Here is a 21,281-nt window from a genome sequence, read left to right as displayed (position 1 = left end):
AAGGTGCACCATATTTTTCTCACGAGCCAATCAGAGCAGACTGGGCTTTTTTAGTAGGGGGTCTTAAAGAGACAGGCGCTAGAACGTAGCATTTCAGTTAGAGGGTGAACACAGGTGTATTCAGACAGACAGTATGAGAAAAAGGATGTGTGTTTTTTTTTACATTAAAGCATGTAAACATGTTCTAGTAGAAACCACAAAATACAAGTTTGAACCTGAAAATGAGCATGATATGTCCCCTTTAAAGGAATCAGCTGTACAGTCAAATGTGAATGTTTGGAGTGTAAAATTTAATGACACAAAACACACGTGTGCATGGCCACATCACATTTCTCTGAATGTCTCAAATAAAATCAACAAACAGATGCTTGGTTTGTGATTAGTATGATACACCATTGCTCTTTTCTGTACATACATGACACAAACAGTGTTGTAAGTCAACGTGTAATTTGCATCAGGAAGATACAGATGGATTCATTCATACAGGGATCTCCTGGACACCTGCTAACTGGTATTAGTGAGAAGCACACAAGAAATAAATATATTCCATAAATATACATGACAGATACACTCTGTCGTCAGTGGTGCATTAAGGATAACACAATTACACAATATTTTGGCCTTGATTCAATGCCTGAAAGAAGTCCAACAACAAATCATATTAATCTAGGAATTTAAATTGGATTAGCTGCATTAGAATGCCTAAAATGTAAATACAAGCACACTTTGGCTGATGAAACTAATTCTCAATCTGTAACTGAGGATGATGTGTGTGTATCATTATCATCTGTGATGGCAACACAGCATTACATTTTTTTACAGTTATCAATACACAGTGAAATGTGCCAGAAGTTGGGTGAGCATTACCATGGAAGGCCAGTATTCATGTTAAATGGTGGTTTGACCTCTAGTATAACTACGCCCTGCAGGGAGTATCAGGAAGAGGTGGGCGACTCGAGTCACATGACTTGACTCGCGTCGCAAATTAGAGGACTTTAGACTTACTTGACTAACATCGATGAAAAACTCAACTTGACTTTGACGTGGTATTCATGACTTGAGACTTGACTTAGACTTGAGACAGATGACTCGAAAGGACTTGACTCTATTTATTAAATATTTGCAGTTTTCTAGATATTGACAACAAGGTTTTTTAAAACATGATTGGGTAATATATAGGGCTGTCAATCGATTAACAGCCACGGCCCGTTCAGTAGTCCAGCCGTAATTCCTACATATCTAGCTCCAACAGTCTTACAAATATGTTTCCGCCCAAGTCCTCCACGTGGGTAAAACACACATACAAAAACATCCCACTCATTTTTCCTCACCTATTAAATTTAATTGTCAAAGGGTTTTGCAGATTGCCAGGAGGGAGGTCAGGTCACAACACATCCTTCTGATCTACTAGATGCTTGTCTGCTTTATTAATTCTGTGGAAGGTTACTGGTATATATTTTTTTAATGTGATTTTCTTATTCTTTGATTTCAGTGGAAAGCTGGGTGGTAAAACCATTGGTTTCTTAGCTCCCTTGTGATTCTTGCCACTGAAGAGAGGAAAACAAGTCGATCAAGTTGAAATAACAAAACCATCACAATAGCCTCCGTATCCATTAATTACATGCAAGCATGTCTAGACGGAACGTCAGGATCCCATGCAACGTGCCTACATCCTGTTCATTGAGAATAGCAATTGAAAACCGTAAAAGCCCCCATTGGCATGGGAGAGAACACTCAACGCTCTGTACCGAGGCATCTATAAAGCTGTCCTCTTTGGTTCTGTTCTTGAGTGAATAATGCTCTCAGCTCTCAATGAAATGATTGTACCACTGAATACCATAATGCTAATTAGAATGTAATTAAATAGAAAGCTGGTTTTCCCTCACAGATGTGTCCAATCAGCATGCGATTGACGTGACCAACTCATGTTACGGAGGGACACTACAATGAACATAAACAATGAATAAAACTCAAATGCATTTCCCTTTTTGAATTCCTTTCATGTTTGTCTCTAGTCCTTGTCTGAGGACAATTGGACCTTGGAAGAGTACATGCAGTTCCTGTCCTTCAATAGAAAATGTAGGGGGCGAAATCCACATCTAATTAACGAACAAGGCCAGAACCACAGTCCTTTGATATTCTGTTTGTTATTGGTTTTATGTTTGATTTAACAAATTTAGTCTGTATTAATGTAAGATTAATTATTTGGGCATCATTTGGAGTTACGCAAATAAACAAAGAGACAGAATTGTGATAGCGTGATAATCTCATAACTTAAAGGAGCAGTGGGTAGAATTGGAGCAAATATGATTTTAAAAAAAGTTATTTTTATAAAACGGTCACTATATCCTGACAGCAGTGCATGAGACGGGTAATCTGAAAAACAAAATATGTGCCTCTGTGTACTTCGGTGTCCTCCGGTGCTACTAATGGCATCTGCAAGATTTCACAGACCGGAGGAAAACAGCCAATCAGCGCCAAGTTGGAGACTTGCCGTCTTTGAGCAGCTGTCAATTACGCCCAAACTCCGATCAAACGGTCAAACTAGGCAGCGCTGATCAAATATGAATCAATATTCTGTTACTTTAATGCCTATTTATCGCCTCAAATGTTTTCAGAAACATCTTGTAGTGTACTGTTTAGCTGTATAATGGGTATATACTTTTACAGTTTGCTTTAATATTTAGATATTTGATATTTTATACAGGCTACAATGTGAGACTATAATTTTTATTACAAATTTTGATACAGGAAAATGTTAAATTTATTTTGACTTTGAGGTGTAAAGAACCACTTGTGTGAACAGATTTGTTCTGAAGTGGCACCTACTGTAGGACTGATTTTAAGAGAATTTGTGCACGCCTCCTCATGAACAGGTGGTGTTTATCAAGTCAAAACAAGCGATTTATGACAAGCTTGTGCAGTTAAGAGAGTTTTCTGGAACAATCATAGAAGCAAACCTCACAGAAAACAAGTCAAAGACGTTTCGGATAATGAAATCCATAGATCCCAGATACAAACAACATTGGGAATATTGTGTTTCCTCCTCTCCTGCTGTGAAATCACTGGAATGTGCAGGAACAACAGCTTTTTGCAAGCACCTATTGAGGTGATCAGAGTTGGCAGCTCCAATAGATCACAATCAAATTGAATGCAGTGGAATATCCACTACACAACTTGCAAAGGGCCCTGTGCAGGGCATGTGAGGTTTAGCTCAAGTCAATAACCATTACTGAGACAGACAGGAACCCTAAGGTCCCCTGTGGGTTGGCTGGTTTAAAGGTGCATTAAGAGTGGTTTTAAAATTCCTCCCACCAATAATTCATGAAGCCGGCGACTACGAACCTTGCATGTTTGTCTGCGATGTAAATTGCTGTGTTATTTTAACAAATACATTCAGCCGTTCTCTTTTCATTTTACATTATTTTCAGTGAATGTGCCTCCACTTATCCCCTTGTGACTGAAATAGTATAGTCATTGATGTGGTGTTCTGCTTTTTAAGTCAGACATAGTAGATGGATGGTTGGGAAACCTCAACCATTCGAGGCATACGACATGACACAGGAGGCTGTTGTAACTTGACTCTACATATTCCAATCTACCCCAAACTTCATAAACTGGATAAGAGTCTTGGCCTGAAGACATATACGTTCCATTATTGAGTTATGCTGATAGCGCCAGCTACTGGCAACAAGAAATGGTTGTATACTGCCACCCACCCTTATAGAAGTGCCTTTTAAGGATGCCCCAGAGGTTCTCAACAGGTCATTTACAGCGCCACGCGCTCCACACAAAAAATACCCTCTAACTGTTGCGTGCAGTGTCCGACTTTCATGGAAATGCACGGTAGCGGGTACCCCCGACATGCGCAAAGGGGCGAGGGCCCGTTCAATGCTGCTTGCAGCTTTAATTTTATTATTATTTCTTTGCCCAGATTCCCAGCCACCATGTTGAAATACTGTTACCTTGCACGGAAGCTGGATTCTGGTGATATCACAAGATCATGCGGGAATTGCGAGATCACATCTTACACGAAAATCCATCTTGTCAAGCTTCAAGTAATGCGTTTGTGACCGGCAAGCCAGAGCACGGACCAATCAGCGTCCTGTGAGGCGCTACTGGCAGCTACGAGTGTGGCTTAGGTGTGTGTGATGACATGGAGGAGAGACGACTGTTCTAAACAACAATGGCGGCTCCTGAAGAGGTTAGCGTAGATGCTGCAATAGCATCAGTTATATCAGAACTGGAGAGTATTTCTTCACTGAAAGAAGAGCAAAGAACAGCACTGATGTTTTCGCTCTTCTCCCGACTGGCTTTGGCAAGAGTTTGATTGACAGATTGTTTGTCCAATCACCTGCCAAGTATCTTTTGAAAGTGCCTGCCCTTTTCCAAACAGTTTCCACTGACAGCTTCTCAGATGGTTCAAACCATCTGGCGGATCAGGTTGGAAATACTGCCCTCTAATTTCCAAATTCAAATATCAGGAGGTGTTATGGGCCCGTGCTTTCAGTGGTACCAGAGCATAACACACTTCCTATTGCTGAGAAAAGCTGTATGCCCTTTACAATGTGAAATATGTACAGTATGTTGACAATGTCTGTCAATATCACTTAGTGTGCACACCACATCACGTATGCTCAAGTCCCGAGGGAGCCATGGCTTACCGGGCCCTCTGCTAGACAAAAGCAATGCAGTGATGTGTTATCCTCAAGCTACAATATTCTTCAATCAAATGTTTCAATTGACACAGATGATAGAAAGAGAGAGACAGTGAAAAAAAGTACTTGTGAAGCAAAAACCTTGCTCTCTGCTCATGAATTTATAAACAACCAGGCATTTCAAGATTTTTCTATAAGCAAGGTCAAAATATATCTTTGCAAATGTATCAGTAGTGAAACTAAACAGACAACTTTGTTAATAAGAATAAAATAAGAGTGAGAAATGTGAGGTGGTTAATTAGTCTGCATGCCTAATGGTAACATAGAGAAGTTACACAACAATGCAGGCCGGAACAGATGAGAAAAAAGAAAGAACAGTTTGCGCAGGTAAGATTATAAAACACAGAGCAGGCTTCAGAAGCCATCCCATAATAACCCAGCCCAAAAAAGAAAGTAAAATGATTTAAAACAAAAAGAAAAAAAAATTATCGTTCTAACTAAATTCTCTGTAATGTGTTTGCGGTGCATTCATGAACTGCTGTGAAGCTCTGGAGAATCTCAGAGTCAACTGCCAAACAGGCGGCAACCTCCAGTTCTGAAAAGTGAAGCCAATGCGGAAGTGACCAGCAGGGGGCGACTCTTCTGGTTGCAAAATGAAGTCTGATTGTATAGAAGTCTATGAGAAAATGAGCCTACTTCTCACTTGGTTTATTACCTCAGTAAACATTGTAAACATGAGTTTATGGTTTCTCATCGCTAGTTTCAAGTCTTCTTCAATACAACATGATGTTCATTTCGTAAATTATGGTCCCATTTAGAGTCAAATAGATGACATAGCTAACTTGTGATTGACAGGTCGCTACCACGACGTTGTCCGGTCCGGGAGTTGTCCGTGTTTTCATCTTAGTACTTTAACCCTTTCATAGTGTGTTTTCAGTTCATGAAAGTTAACTGTAACATTTTTGTCGCCTAAAAATGTCTTACTCAGCGTTCGGTTGTACTTAGCTCCAACCTCTCGTGTCACTTCTGGTTGCAAAAAACCAAGATGTCGGTGGCCAAAAACCAAGATGGCCACAGCCAAAATGCCAAACTCTAGGCTTCAAAACCATAGTTAATCAACAAACCAATGGGTGACGTCATGGTGACTATGTCCACTTCTTTTATACAGCCTATGGTGCCAAACAGCGTTTCGTCAAAAGCTATGCGGTCAGAAAATCAAACCAGAAAAACAAAGAAAAAGTAATCATTGTCAAAAGGGATTATGTGAATTTGAAAGATTCATCCACAAAGGCTGCTGTTCATCAGCCAGCTGTCAAATCTTGGACGTCTAGGTTCCCACAGCACATCACAACAGCTCACAGAACAGCCCACAGCACACTTTTTCAGCCAAGTGGGATAAAGCGTGCAAAAACACCTGTATAATGCTTGAACTGTGTCATAAAAGATACATGAGCAAAGAGGAAATGGCGAGTTTGTGTCTCTAAGGGTTCAGCAGCACTGGAGAGAGGCTGCTTCTTGGAAGAGAATACAACGGGTTTCACCAACTACATGTATTGATCTATAGTATGTGGCGGTACTGAGTTCCCCAGACTTTAGTTGTTCAGTCAGAAGACTGAAAAACAGTTCCCATCCACATAATAATATAAAATAAAATGCCTTCTTAATAATAATAATGAACAAATGCCTCTATATTAACAAACAATTAAGGAAACTGAAATATTGGTTTGTGTTTTTCCTTTTACCCTCCTTTAAAGTTTTCCCAAATAAAATACACTAAAAGAAATGGGTATAAAGGGTTTCATTGAAAATCAACAAATGAATAGAATACAAAAATACAGCCTGCAGGCGTTAGGCTATTGTAAGGCAAGCCAGATCGTTGCACAAATAGTACCTAAACGTCCCAGTGCAGGTAACCCAATTGGTTGGCACTTAACTTGTTTCCCCAACTAGGAGTCAACACTCTCAACAAACAAAACACAAAGATCACAGAATCCTAAAAGGGCCCAAAACAGACCAGAGTTTCTGGTAAAGCTGATAACACATGTTGCATTGAGTGAAGGAGAGATCAGAATGACACTGGGGGTGCAGTTTCCCTCCTCTTTTAAGCCCTACAGAAAGGGCGTCGTTACACCCTGATTGGCCAAGAGGGGAATGCACCAAGCTGCTCTCAACTATCATTTAAGAGCCAGTCCCCACACCCTGCGCAACAGGTGAACTGAATAACCCTCTAATCACTCAGCAACTCAACCAAAAAAACACCAGGGAAAAGGGAAACAACAGCAAGCACCAGAGAATTGGCAGCTGCCACAAGTATCTGTACAGCGGTTGTATAGTTACAGTGATTTTCCAGCTTTTCCGATATGAATGCTGTGAGTGGCAAGGTGTGATGTTCAACCCCCAAATCCCTGTGGATTAAAACCTTATATTTTTTCCTGATGCAGAAAAAGGAATCATTGTGTCTCAGTTGAGTCTAAGACATACCAGCAACTACAGCAGCATGATCATATACTAACATACATGGAGACAAGAATGTCACCCTAGATCTATGCATCCAGCTTTCTAACATTAAGTGCAAATAACCGAAAGATGACCTTTCTTCACATTTCCTCAGACGTATGGAGCGAAGAGGCACAACATTAATGCGGATTAACACAACCGTTGGGACTCAGAAGCAATCTAGAAGCGGTACACCTCTAAACAAACAGTGTCTCCATTTGCATACAGACAACAATCTAATTATTGTCATTTCTTTCTTTAATCATGGGAATAATGTAATTACAAGCCATTTATGGCTGATTCAATCCCGCATACTGAGATTTTGTATGATTTTGTGATCAGTGTCAAATGTTTTACGGTTGTTGGCAGCAGTTATTTTTGTTACTTTTACATTTCTGCTTCTGCGGAGTCTCTAGGTGTGAACACTGGATCACCTTATAAAAGTGACATGATTAAAGTATGCTGCCACATCCATCACTTTCACACAAAAACATATGAAAAAATATACTGATGTTTTTATACACTTTTGCTTGGAAATAATCTTATAAAAACTGTATGTCACTCCCTCCTGGTAAAGTGTCAAAGCATTTCTTTTATCTGTAAAACTGAGAAAACCAAGACTACACAGTTACAAAAGAGATAGTTTATGAATTCACTATGTTAATTGTTTCAGAATAACAACCTTAACCTGTTTCGGTGCAGTTTCTCTTTTGTCAGGAATTAAATTGCAATACTAATTTGAAATTGAATTTAGCAGAAATTACTTGTTCTTTTACTTTCTTATTACTTCTTAGTTTTAGATGTCTCAAAGCAAGATAGAGGTCTTAAAATAAAAGCGTTGCTAAGATACAGCTGGCTCATACGGATGCTTAAAGCGTGCTCAGATTGGAGACGGCCCTGCCCGTTTTTGTCCTAGACGACCTTTTCAGACTGAAATACCAAGGTAACATTTTCAAATAAAGAGCATCACAGACATTGATCATTTGATGAGAAACAGTACAAACATGCAACAAGTTTAAAGGACATTTACACTGTAGTATTACCACTTGGCATTGATGCCTTCCTTCCTCTTATGCAGCTTGCATTGCTAATCATTGAGCATGAGTGGCCACATAAATGGTTTCATACCTCTCAATACATCATCAAAACCTTTATGTTATTTTCTTATTCAACGCGTGCACATCAAATGTACAGACAAAAATAGTAATACTGGTTTTGGTTGGGTGTATTTCTTGTTCTATCAAACATTTTGAAAGAAGAAATAGAAACTGATTTGCTAAAAATATAGAACTTTGCTCCAATCCTATTTGATATTACAGAGTAGTTCAATTTCATGTTCCATGTTATCTTTTACATGTATTTTGCAGACCATCGTGAATCTGTAAAAAATACAAGTGTATTACATTTCTCTCCCTTTGAAAGTGTATGTTCACAGCAGGATACACGACACACAAAAATGGATGTTTTAAAATTTTTGATTATTCCCCTAGGGGAGTGTCATGACTTTAAAAGACTATTTTTTATGGTATTTCTGCTTTATGTGACGGCTGACAGTGATGATCCGTCAGAAGAGAGGCAACAAAAGTTACAGGCTGATTTTGAACTGCTTTATGTACATTGCACAGCTCTGAGCCAATGCACTGAGAGGACAATACATCTCAGTCTTTAATGAACCTACGAGGTGGTTTGTTGCCAAAACATAATCGTTACTGTAGTTTTTTTTGCACGGCATATAAGTGACACACTAAAGGCTAAAATGTGTCCTGATACTGATCGTGATACCTGGGCTTTGGGTATCCGCCGATACCGAGTACCGATCCAATACCAGTGTTAATTATTAAGCTGTATGCCTCACTGTGTGGAAGTGACTGGGATCATTCTTTTATGTGTGAGGCAACATCAGGCTTGACTTAAACATTGCTTTCCGAACTTTGTTAAACAAAATGCATCTAATATATCAATAGATTTATATATATACAAATTGTTATTTTAATTAAAATAATATATTGTACACCAGCAACTTGGTAAAAAATCTTCAAAATTAACAGTAATTACAATTCAAGTGTAGACCTTTTTAATATAGCAACAAATTGGTCAAAACTTAAACAGGAATTAAAATTCCAGTTTACAATGTCTATAGTATATAAACATAGGATTGAATTTAATGTAAATGGTGTGGTTGGACCCAACAACAGGCAGCCCTAAGTCCAATGATCACACAATATCTTTGTTGCAAATTGCCATCTCAGCATACTGTTTTGATAAAGCAGCGCTTCCAGCACTATTTAACTTCTATCTTGATATGTACTCTGTTAACTAACGTTTCATTTGGTAATTAGACATTTACATTTTGGTTTTGTATTAAGATATCAAGCTATGGTCTAATATTTGTCCTACTACTGACAGTACTGAAAGGTTGCACTCTACATTAAACACAATACCTGGCCACTGCCAGTGAAGAATGCCACGATATGTTTATTGATGACTATAAAATGTCATGCAACAATACATTTGGTGGGCGAAAATGATGAATGTCAATTTATTACAGCTTCGGATTCAAACAGACAATGGAGTATTCACTGCAGAGATTTGAATAAGATGCTTACTCAGTCAGGCCCAAGTAGCCCTTTTCCCACAGGCACAGCTCTGGAAACGATAGGAGCCAGAAAATATGATGTGCATGCATAAATATATTGTCACTAACCTAAACCACATAACTTAATAAATAGACAATTCCCTCTATCCTCTTTGGTTAGATAGGCATACAAATGAAAACAATGGGAACCAATCCTAAAAAAGAAATCACATTTTGTAGCATATATTCATTCTAATTCCCCTCAGCTGGAGAAACGATGGTGCGAATTGAATACATTTGATAATGTATATTTCACAATGGCTATCAAATCGGATCGGATGAACGAGAGAAGCAAGGAGAAGAAGGTTCCCTGGAATTTAGAGAAGGGGAACCCTTAAAAAAAATCACTAGAGTGTAGTCAATGTTATTGCCAGAAATACACATTCTCATAACTCTGAGTTCCTCCTCATTTTAAACAGGAAGAGAGTATTTTCTGTGCTTGATTTGTCAGATAGGTCTCTGGCTAGTAAAATGTTGCTCATTGGGGAAACGCTGCAGAGCAAGTTCATGATGTACAGCAGTAAAACCAGTTCAATTATACACATACAATTATAGAGCGAGGAATTAGAAAGCAATTCAACGACAAAGACGTTCACTTTACAACCAAACTCTTCTTCATTCCCTGGAGTCAACACGAGCAGAATCAGTGAATAGCCAACACGAAGCAGAATCAAACCAGGGTGTATTTGACCGGTGTGACTGAATAAGCCGCGACTCGTGTGTATTTTTCCCCCTGTGACTTAGACGGTATTTACCCGATGACAGACTTGATACTAACTTATAACACTAATAATGTCAACGCCAGCAGAATACCTCTGCTAATTAAATCCATGCTCTACTTTATAACGGCAGTGGTTATGTCAAAGCAAGCGACTAATAATCCTATTTGGAAATTGCCTCCGCTATGTGTATTTCACCGATGTTTCCGACCGTGAGTAACTGGGACCTGGGTGTGTTTTTCAAGGGCGGATTTGGTGATGTGGGAGCCTCAGGCAAATGCCGTCTAACTTTACTTTTCACCCTCTCCAACTGTGAATATTAGTATTGGCAGTGGTAGATGAAGAAGACTTTTTTTCTGACGTGAAACTATTAACTATTAATAATTGGTATATTTGTGAGTCAAATCTGAATCTGCAACGTAACCAGAAACATTTCTGTCAGGAAAATGTAGTACTAGAATGTTTTCCTCTGAAGTTGAAGTACACAGTAAGTAGTATACACTTGAGTTGCATATTTGTAAGTGCATTGGGGGCCTTTTGTATGTTATTTTGGGGTACAATGAGTTCAAGTCTTCAACAGGCCAAGCATTCGGCCCGTTCTGAACAGGCATATTTTGAAAGGGCACTGCACTAGTGTTTTATATGCTAAAATGTGAAAATATTCAGGATTGTTGGTGCCAAAACATTCGCTTTCATGAGAATGGATTTTTACATTTCACCTCATAGCGTAGAGTTAGGGAGCAGGCAGTCAGCATGTTGTTAAAGGGCACTTTGACAGAACACGACTGTTGATGGACGCAAATTAGCTGGTGCTGGAATCAAACCGATCTTTTGGTTGTTGGATGATGTCTGCCGCTGACGTGCTCCTCACTGTGTGATGGTTGTTGTAAAGTCTGCTGTACTTTAGTTTTCATGTGAGCATTTTGGAATAAGACACTGGTCTATGTGCAACCTTTGAGCGGAGAGGATCCATCCAGGGATCATCTCAGTCTGACTGAGATGATCCCTTTACTTTACATCAATGTGTTATAGCATAAATATTTTACTAAAAAACAACCAAAGGAGGAGGTAGCGGAAATAAAATTGATGTTCACAATTGAATTTGATAATAAAATCTACAAGATGTCAAATATGTACAATGTAACAGCTTCTTTATTGATGTTTGGTTGCCAGCGGGAGTTAAAAGACTGCTGAATAAACCACTGAGGGAAAATCAATACATTTTCCATTTCACCGTCTTGCCTTTTTTTAATGATCTTGCACCACCTGGTCAGTGTTTTGGATGTACTTCCTCACTCCAAGGACCCCAGACAGACTAACTACTTAAGAAAGAAAAACAAGCTAATTATTAGCTACTATTTCAGAATCGCCCTGACCAGCCTCATTACGTGGTCGCAGCTACTGGTGTTGTTTGCTTTGATGGTGCCAGAGCTGGGTTATTACACAGCGAGCGGTTTGGTAACGGCTGAAATTAGCAAGAGAAAAGCCTCGCACTGGACAGCAGTGACAACCCCTGCTGTCTCTGGCCTTTGCTCCCAGTTGCCTTTCATTCAGTGCACTTCAAGGTCAGACTCATCACAAGCAAGCTTGTGGACAGCAAGGTCACAGCCAGTCGTACGCGGCGATTTCAGCTTCCATGAGTCACAATTGCAGGTACTTTGCACATCTGTGACTTTAACACACTAGCAGATTCTTGCTTATTTATTTTGAGCTGCCGTCTCAAGTTGTGTTCTGTTGAATCTGCTCGTAATCTTGACCCAAGTGCACTGCTCTCAAAAATCACTGCTGGAGTAGCCTATATACCAAGTCTGCTGCACTGGAATAGTTCATTAGCTTGCTCTGTGTTTATATTCAGTCTCATGTCATTACATGTCATACAGCCCTGTTGATGTTTCGCTCCACAATGAGAGTGTAAATCTTGTATTGCCTGTCTTGTAATGCAACCGACAATTATCTATGCCAAGTTCCAGCTGAACCTGCTTTGTTAGGAATGCAACAGTGATTCTCAGTCTTTATATGCCTTCACAGAAAAATGTTTCAACCAGCGTTACGCTGGGGCCACACAGCGCGCTTCAGGCTCGCCTGACGGCAGCGTCACGTCGTGGCCGCGTCATGCCCACCTAGGGTGTTCACACTAGACGCGAGTTAACCACGTCTCGGGAGCGTCTCGGAGCTACCTGTCAGCTGTGTTTTTGCTGTTGCTGACAGCCCTTTCTTTCTACATAGAGTTTGCCTTTTAATGGCCATTTAACTTCATAATAAATGTGATTTATATTTATTTAAGACAAAAAAGGGTAATTTGTAAATATTATTAAAAACAAGCAAATAAATTCATACATAAATATTAATATATAGCCCATAGAAATCCCTCTTTTCTGTCAGTGAAGAGGGATTTATATATATATATATAAATCCCTCTTCATTGACAGTGAAGAGGGATTTCTATGGGCTATATATATATATATACATATATATATATAAATCCCTCTTCATTGACAGTGAAGAGGGATTTCTGTGGGCTATATATTAATACAAAAAAATAAATAAATACATTAGTAGTAAGAGAGAGCCTACAGCAATCCCTCTTCACTTTGACTGGCACAGTTTTAAACAACATTTCCAGGGGGTTTCGGGTTCCTGTTCTACAGCATTCCAGGTTGCGGCTTTTATCGAAAACGACTTAATTTACATCTGGGGCGGGACAGCAATTTACATTATAAATGCTGATGTTCCGACATCTCAGGCAACTTGGAGCTTTTCACCACCTTGTTGCTGAACTGCGCCTTGATGGAGAAAAACACCTGAAGTATTTCAGAATGATAAATATAAGTAAAGTGGGGGTTTTTTATTATTATAAAACAAAGCAAAATAAACAGTTTCGTTATTTGTTAACCTTTAGAAAACGAAAATTATTATTAAATATCTTTAAAAAAATTAAATAACACCTCTAAAAGAAAGAACAATAAAGTTAGGTGGTGTTTGTTGAGAGAGAGAGAGAGAGAGAGAGAGAGAGAGAGAGAGAGAGCGCATCGGAAAAATACTGCCCATCACCTGATGTTCTTATAACCTATTAACCCAGTCTATTATATTTATAGCATATGTAGGGTTTCTGCTATGACTACTACAGTGTTTACAAAATTAAAAGCCTGTACTATATTAACTTGATGGAAACCTGCAAGCAGACAACTGCTTTATTTAGAGTATTTCAGAATAAAAGCATTGTGTTAATGAATGAATGATTCTGTGCACTAAAAACGCTAGAGGCCTTTTATTTTGAAATCTAGATAGGAAGTGTAAAATATTGATGGTCAGTGACATATTCTACAGATGTCTAGACATGGAAACTGTAGTAATCTTGCTGGTATGATGTTCATATACTGTCAATAGATCACCTTCACTGTCTGTTGCTGCTGGGAGACGCAGCCGAGAGGTAAGCGGCTAGCGTGTAAAATAGGCGAGCCTTCTATTCTATAAAATAGACGCGCGTCTGACGTGCGTCTGACGCACGTCTGACGTGCGTCTCATGCGGGCAGTGTGTCCACTCTAACCTGTTAACATGGACGCCGAAATAAAAAACAACACGCGACGTTGCCATCACGCGAGCATGAAGCGCGCTGTGTGCTCCAGGCTTTAGAAGAAGAAGTTACGATACGACATCAGTGCTCCTGGGATGACATGTTTTTGTAGGCCAACCAGGAAGTTAGCATCGCCCTGGGTTCCCTCAACAAAAAGCCAATTGGATTTTTCCACTGGGTTTTAGATTATTGCAGAAAATAAGCTCTGAGTCAAATGAGTAATTTAGTCACTTGTTAGCAACCACCTTTTTTAAGACATATGAAGGCTTCAAAATTCACGAGTGGGGTATTTATTGATATGCTTTATGTCGTAGAAAAAAACGTTCAAATCTCTTAAGCTTGTGTTAACCACAGACTTTATTTCAGGCATCTTACTAAAAACCCATTAAAAAAATCCATTGACTTTGAGACAAGAGAACCAGAAGTGCTAAAATGCTAACTCATTTCCGGGTTTTAAGACTCATTCCTGTAGCACTGTATTGCCTGGGAATGTCCCATTCCATCTAGTAGTTGTTGTGATATTTTACAGGATAATCTTTGACCAGCTGGTGGTGCTAATGAAACATATCAGGGGATTACCAAAGGAATTACGTTTCACCCTCTGGACATTAGGCCTGGACCCGAATATTTGACTATTCGGATATTCGTTCGTTTGATTAGGTAATTGGTTTTCAATTTTGGTATTCAGATATTGGTTGTTGTGTACTACCTTCGGAGCCCAAAAAATGGTATTTGGGACAGCCCTACTGAAATATGCACCAAATGTCATGGCAACCCATCCAATAGTAAAGGATAGTCAAGACTATTCTGATTAAATTTTGCCATATTTAATTCAGAAAGTGTGTTTGAGGGGAGCCTGAGGCGTGGGTACTGGTAAACCATGCTGATGTTAGACCTCACCTCACTGTACTGACACTTACTGACTGTGGATTCAATCATTTTGCTGAACAGAGGTACCAACAGTGCAACGTCAGCTCTAACATCACGAGAATTCCTTCTCTGTAGATCTCACCTGACTTAAGACACGATTAATTCATTCATTCACTCTGAACAAGTGTCAGCAAAAAAGTAAGGCTTACAAAATCTTAAGGCACAGTCACCAACTTTGGTAGAAAATTACCAAAAACCTAAAAACGGAAGCAAAGATGGGGTATTTAAAACCTTTATGAAAATTTATTGAACCCAGAAATACTTAATCAAGTCTGCTTGTATGCCGTTCTCAGCTTAAAACGGCTCAAGGTCAACCTCGAACCAAAGAGAAGTTCAGCCCGCCAAATTAAAATCATCAAGGTGTGCCCGTTAACTTGAAGAACACCAGCTACTTAAAAAGACAATTATTATTTCCCAGGCTACACAAGAGGAGCCCAGTTGACATTAAGAACTTAGAGCCAGGTGGGATTACTTTAGGTTTGATTGATGGACATTAATATTCTCAGTGGAAAGAGCTGCGGATAAATCAGCCTGATTATACCTCTGTGAATAGGTCTCATATTTTACTGTAAATCACAGGATTAATGCATATTATTGAACTTTCCCCCTCGTTTTTGCTCTTTAATTGGGATGACAGAAATATAGAGCAGTATTTTTGTTGTACCAGCACTACATCGTTACAATCAACATCATAGTAATGAAATACAACTGGGACAGGAGTCTCTCCAAAAAAAGGTGTCTTGATCTTTTTAATGTAAGGGTTAAGAAAATTAATAAATTAATTAATTAATTAAAAGAAACTTTGAAGCCTGGTGATTAATCTCAAGCAGGAGGAAATATATATATATATGTATACACTACTAAACCTATTTTAAAGACAGTGGTGGAAAGTAATTAAGTACATTTACTCAATTATTGAACAGTACTGAAGTACAATTTTGAGGTAGGCAAATTTACTTGAATGTTTCTATTTTATGCAATTTTACACAGTACTTCTACTCCACTACATTTCTAAGGGAAATATTGTACTTTTTACTCTGCTACATTTATTTTACAGCTGTCGTTCTAGTTATTTTAGAGATTCAGATTAATAATACAAAATAGAATTAACATATGAATCATGATGTATTATTATAGATTGACAGTAGCTTATATAAACAGGTCCAAACCAACAATAAAATTCCTTATAGACAGACATTGGCAACCTGTGCACACAACTGATTATCAATTATGAATCTACAACTGCCTTCCAATTAACCAGAAAATACAATTTCACAAAAATAAAAGAGCAATACATAAATCAAAATCAAACCTTCCAATTTAATAACACATAATAAAGCATCACCAAGACAGCCAACACAGACAATATACACCAGCCTCGCTTGTTCCACTGTGCATGCATGTCATAAATAGCTGAAAGACCGTGTTTACCTCTCCCACTCTTGTAACCACTGGAGGATCTACCGTTGTCAGTTTACCTGTACCAAGCACGCACCTGTTGTGCAACACATAATGGGGTGGGGGACTGACCCAGCCTGCCAACATAGCAGTGTGTGTCAGAAATTGTGACCGTGTGTTTTAGGTATGTAGGTAAGTATGTAGGCCTAACAGCCTGTTTTTTTTAAGTCAGAGGTTCAAACATGAGCAGGATCAGAGAGCATATGAAACAAGCAGGCAGGTAACAAAAGCAGGTCTGTGATCTAGAAGGTGCCGGTTTGATTTCCTGAAGCTGCTGGGAAAGTTTGGCCAGGGAAAGGGAATGAGTAATGCTCTCCGAACCCGGAGTAACTGTTCACAAGCCAACAGTGGCAGTAGTTGATCAGCTCCCAGGTGTGAACATCTACTGTACAGTATACCTGAATGAATGATGAGGCAAGCTGCGCTTAAAGTAAGCCTTCACTCTCTATATGACAACCCTGTCTCCTAGAAAACACGTCTATATGCTACGAATTTACTACAGCAAATACATTTGGCAGGAAACATATTGCTGCCTGCACATGTCCTCCAAGTTGAACAACAAAATAGTCTGTTTGACCATATCCTCTAGAACGACACATGGAAGCATTTTCTTATCTGGCACGACAACATCATTTCTCGGTGTTTTCAATAAACGTTACATATCAATGCCGAAAGTAAATCAGTTTCATTTCAACGCTTAAAGAGGACCTATTCTGCTCATTTTCAGGTGCATACTTGTATTTTGGGTTTCTACTAGAACATGTCATGCTTTAAAACTTTACTTTTCTCATACCGGCTTTCTCATTTTCTCCCTCTGTCTGAAACACTCTGTTTGAACCCACCCCCCGAAAAGCCCAGTCTGCATTGATTGGTCAGCTGGCCCACTGTGTTGTGATTGGTCAACTGAACCAAACTCTTTGGACTCCGCTCCAGCTCCGCTCTAACTAGCTTTGTTTAAGGAGCGTGCCAAAGTAGCTGCTATGCAGGTATTATGCAAATGTGTGGCTGTGATGGCTCTCAACATGGAGAAGGCCGAGCTGGCGGCTTGCAGCTAACGGCTCTCCTTTGCTTCTGTCACAACTTTTACGGCCGCTAGAGGCCTTCGTCACCTGAATGTAAATATTAGCGCTTTTGGAGACTTGATTCTTTAATTTTTCAAATTATAAGTCCCTAGAGGTGTATGATTCAACTTTTTCCGATGGTCTAGTGTTAAAAAAGTTAACAAAAATCACAATAAATCATGATGTCAAATCGCAATACTTAAAAATTGCAATGCATATCGAAACAGCACCCAAGTATCACGATAGTACGGGGCGGCTGAGGCTCAGAGGTTAGAGTAGGTCATCCATCAATCGGAAGGTTCGATCCCTGGCTCCTCCAGTCACATGCCGATATGTCCTTGAGCCAGACACTTAACCCCAAATTGCTCCCGAAGGTGTAGCCATCGGTGTGTGAATGAGTATTTAGATTAGATCCTGATGGACAAAATTGGCACCTTGTATGGCAGCCTCTGCCATCAGTGTGTGTGTGAATGGGTGAATGCTGCTATGTAGTGTAAACCGCTTTGAGTGGTCGGAGGACTAGGAAAGCGCTATATCAATTCAAGTCCATTTACGATTTAGATAGTATCGAATCAGGAGATAGGTGTATCGTCCCGGCCCTACTGAATGAAGACAACTTCCTTCCAGGTGCCACATTATTTTAATCTAGTCTTGGATGAATATTGGCTTCTCTGTTTGCTGTTTGATTGTCTTATGTTCAGACTGGACAATCTTTCTTTTAAGCAAGAATTACAGCAAGGTGGGATATAAAGATTTTAACTATATTACGGTAAAGGTAAAATGGTAATGTGGAGTTATTTTGAATGAATATAATCAAGTTTCCTGGTCCACCATGTGGCCCTGCTGCACCCTTTGTAATACCTGCTTTAATACCAGGCTTTAATTGCCCAAGGATACAGTAATTGACTCACATCTGATTAGTAGCTGATTAACAATTACTGAACGCTATTGTGAATTTTTAACGTCTGCATAAATGGATCATTATTTGTATTAAACAGCACGGATGAGAGTTTACTTATCACAGTAATTTTGATGATATCAACACCGTACTGAGCGTACAGTCGGACACTAATGCTGGGATCCTTAATCTTAAATATTAATAGGCACCCCTTCATTAAAATTTAAAGCAAAGCACTTATGTCGAGAGAATAATATTCCACCGCTTAATGTGCTAAACAGCAGGTGCATATCATAACAAGACACGAGAAATTAAGTCCACTAGCTAAGTTCTCTAAGAAACAACATGGCTGAAAACTAATGGCTCACATCAAACTTTTATTCAGTTTTTTTTTCCAGTCTGATGGCCACAGTTCTTCAACCTGGCAGCAATCCACTTTCACGGAGCATGCTTCTTTTTGGAAATTGGGAAAAAATTAAAAACATGGCCAAAACTAACCACAACTACTGTAACAGATTCTGCCTACAGTTGATCGATTCTGCCTACAGTTGTCAAATGGTGATAAGAGGTCATTAGAAAACTGTAGGTAGATTCACTTACTTTAAGCAGAGTTGTATAAGTGATCCGATTTCAATGCAAAGACCATTAAGTTTGAAATGTGTTGCAGTTTCTTCTACATGACTCCAATTAGTGGTAATTATTTGCATGCCAATTATAAAACAGTTTCGTTTGAGTTAGAAACCTCCCTTAAACCTCTTCATAAAAGTTAAGAATACCATTTAAGCTCACATTGCTGTAACTCTTCATGAAGTCACAGAGGGAGCCGGCAGACAATCCAATATGCATCTACAGTGTAATGAGCTCCATGATTTTCTTTAAGTACTTCAAATATTCAGCAGGTGAATTCTTCTGGGTTCTAACCTTGAGATCCCGAGGCTCATCTCGTTTTATACAGAACGCATGATATCCATAATAGCTTCCCATCATGCATTTACTGTGCATCCATTCAGCCTTTTATTGCAGGTCATTCTCTCTCCAATCTTATGCAGCAGCAAAAAGTTAACGCAGTACGACACTGTAATCAGAAAAGCCTTTTTCTCTCAGTATTTCTCTGTGAGTGTGATAAAAGCTCAATGAATCAATATTGAGAAACTTGCAATTTATCTGTCAGCTAACCAGAAGTAAGAAAGTTTGGTGGTAAAATACATGATCTCTTAGGTCATTACAAGGAGAGTTTCATCATTCAGCTCAAAAGCTAGAGACAGCCTGTATTAAAACCTATTTAAGGGCTTATTAAGGGCGTATCCAAGCCTTAACCCTTATGGGCATTTACACCAAGCGGGATACAAAGTTTTTGCGCGGCACGATTACATACAAAGTCAATGCAAAAAGGTGAATAGACACAAGTTCACATCGGGCGACACAAATGGTGCGAAGGACTCTCAACACCTATACTCTTTTGTGATGCTATGTCACAAAAGCGTATAGGTGTCTCTTCCTGTTGTCACTGACGTCCGGACGTTGTTGATTCAGAAATGGAGGAAAAAAATATTGTAGCCGTCTGTGGGCATCCAGAGCTCTACGATAGTTCATATGTGTACAGAGACCGGACGGAAATCTGTATATAACTGTATAAACTAGGGCTGTCAAAGTTAAAGCGATAATAACATATTAAAACAAAATTGTTTTAACGGCACTAATTTCTTTAACACATTAACACAACTCAAAATTTTTAGGTTGTAGCGGGCTCAATTTGAAAGCAAAAAAGGTTAAATAATGCTCCAATCTTGTGCTAAATTTTGATGAGGAAAAACTGGCATAGCCATTTTCAAAGGGGTCTCTTGACCTCTGACCTCAAGATATCTGAATGAACATGGGTTCTATGGGTACCCACGAGTCTCCCCTTTACAGACATGCCCACTTTATGATAATCTCAAGCAGTTTTGGACAAGTCATAGTCAAGTCAGCACACTGACACACTGACAGCTGTTGTTGCCTGTTGGGCTTTAGTTTGCCATGTTATGATTTGAGTATATCTTTTTATGCTAAATTCAGTACCTGTAAGGGTTTCTGGACAATATTTGTCATTGTTTTGCGTTGTTAACTGATTTCCAATAATAAATATATACATACATTTGCATAAAGCAAGCATATTTGCCCACTCGCATGTTGATAAGAGTATTAAATACTTGACAAATCTACCTTTAAGGTACAACAGATACAAAATAATGTAATTAATTTTTATTAAGTATTTAAAATCGATTGACAGCTCTAGTATAAACCACACACTGTATATGGTATAAACAACGACGTCGCTGCTGTATTTATGCCTAGATGCAGCTACAATGTTAGCCTGGCACTGATCGATACAAACTCCATTCAGAAAACAAGCAATTTAAAGTTGTTTGCTTGTTGTCTTGACCTGACCGGACAAAGCAAGAATTCAGACTTTTCACAAATCTGCATCATTATATAGTTATTTTGGCATCTCTTTGATCCATTTATTTCAATTATATGCTGTAGTGACGTAGATACGGTGAATAAAGCTCGGTGTGCGCCACCGGATGATGTTATGAACCGAGACAAGACGACTTTTGGTTTTCCGACGTATCTGGGACTTCCACAACATGTACAAAGCAGCAATAGTGGTTATTCCGGCCATGGCTGATGAAACGTTGTTTCATCTGCTCCTCCTCTTCGACACGTCTAGCGCAAGTGACATAAATGAAAACAAATGATCCCGGCGATCAAACTTGTGCGAGTAACTCAAGGCGAAAATTCGCTTTGCGTTTGGTGTGAACGCAGCATAAATCAAACCATGTCAAAAACGCGAGGTGAATAATTTGCATGT

General features: G+C 39.1%; 1 protein-coding gene and 1 long non-coding RNA gene across 3 annotated transcripts in view; one reads left to right on the top strand and one right to left on the bottom strand.

Annotated features, from left to right (window-relative positions):
- The window catches only part of LOC119504513 (carbohydrate sulfotransferase 8-like), a 192,983-nt gene that overhangs the window by 155,015 nt on the left and 16,687 nt on the right, over positions 1-21,281 (bottom strand). The gene's annotated exons all lie outside the window — the stretch shown is intronic.
- Positions 7,834-12,702, top strand: LOC119504521. The gene is made up of 4 exons (XR_005210581.1): positions 7,834-7,844; positions 10,498-10,506; positions 11,250-11,255; positions 12,554-12,702. It is a non-coding gene; the product is annotated as an uncharacterized LOC119504521 (long non-coding RNA).

This window comes from Sebastes umbrosus, chromosome 2, assembly GCF_015220745.1.
Source record: "Sebastes umbrosus isolate fSebUmb1 chromosome 2, fSebUmb1.pri, whole genome shotgun sequence".
Lineage (NCBI taxonomy): Eukaryota > Metazoa > Chordata > Actinopteri > Perciformes > Sebastidae > Sebastes > Sebastes umbrosus.
This window is presented reverse-complemented; position numbering and strand designations above follow the sequence as displayed.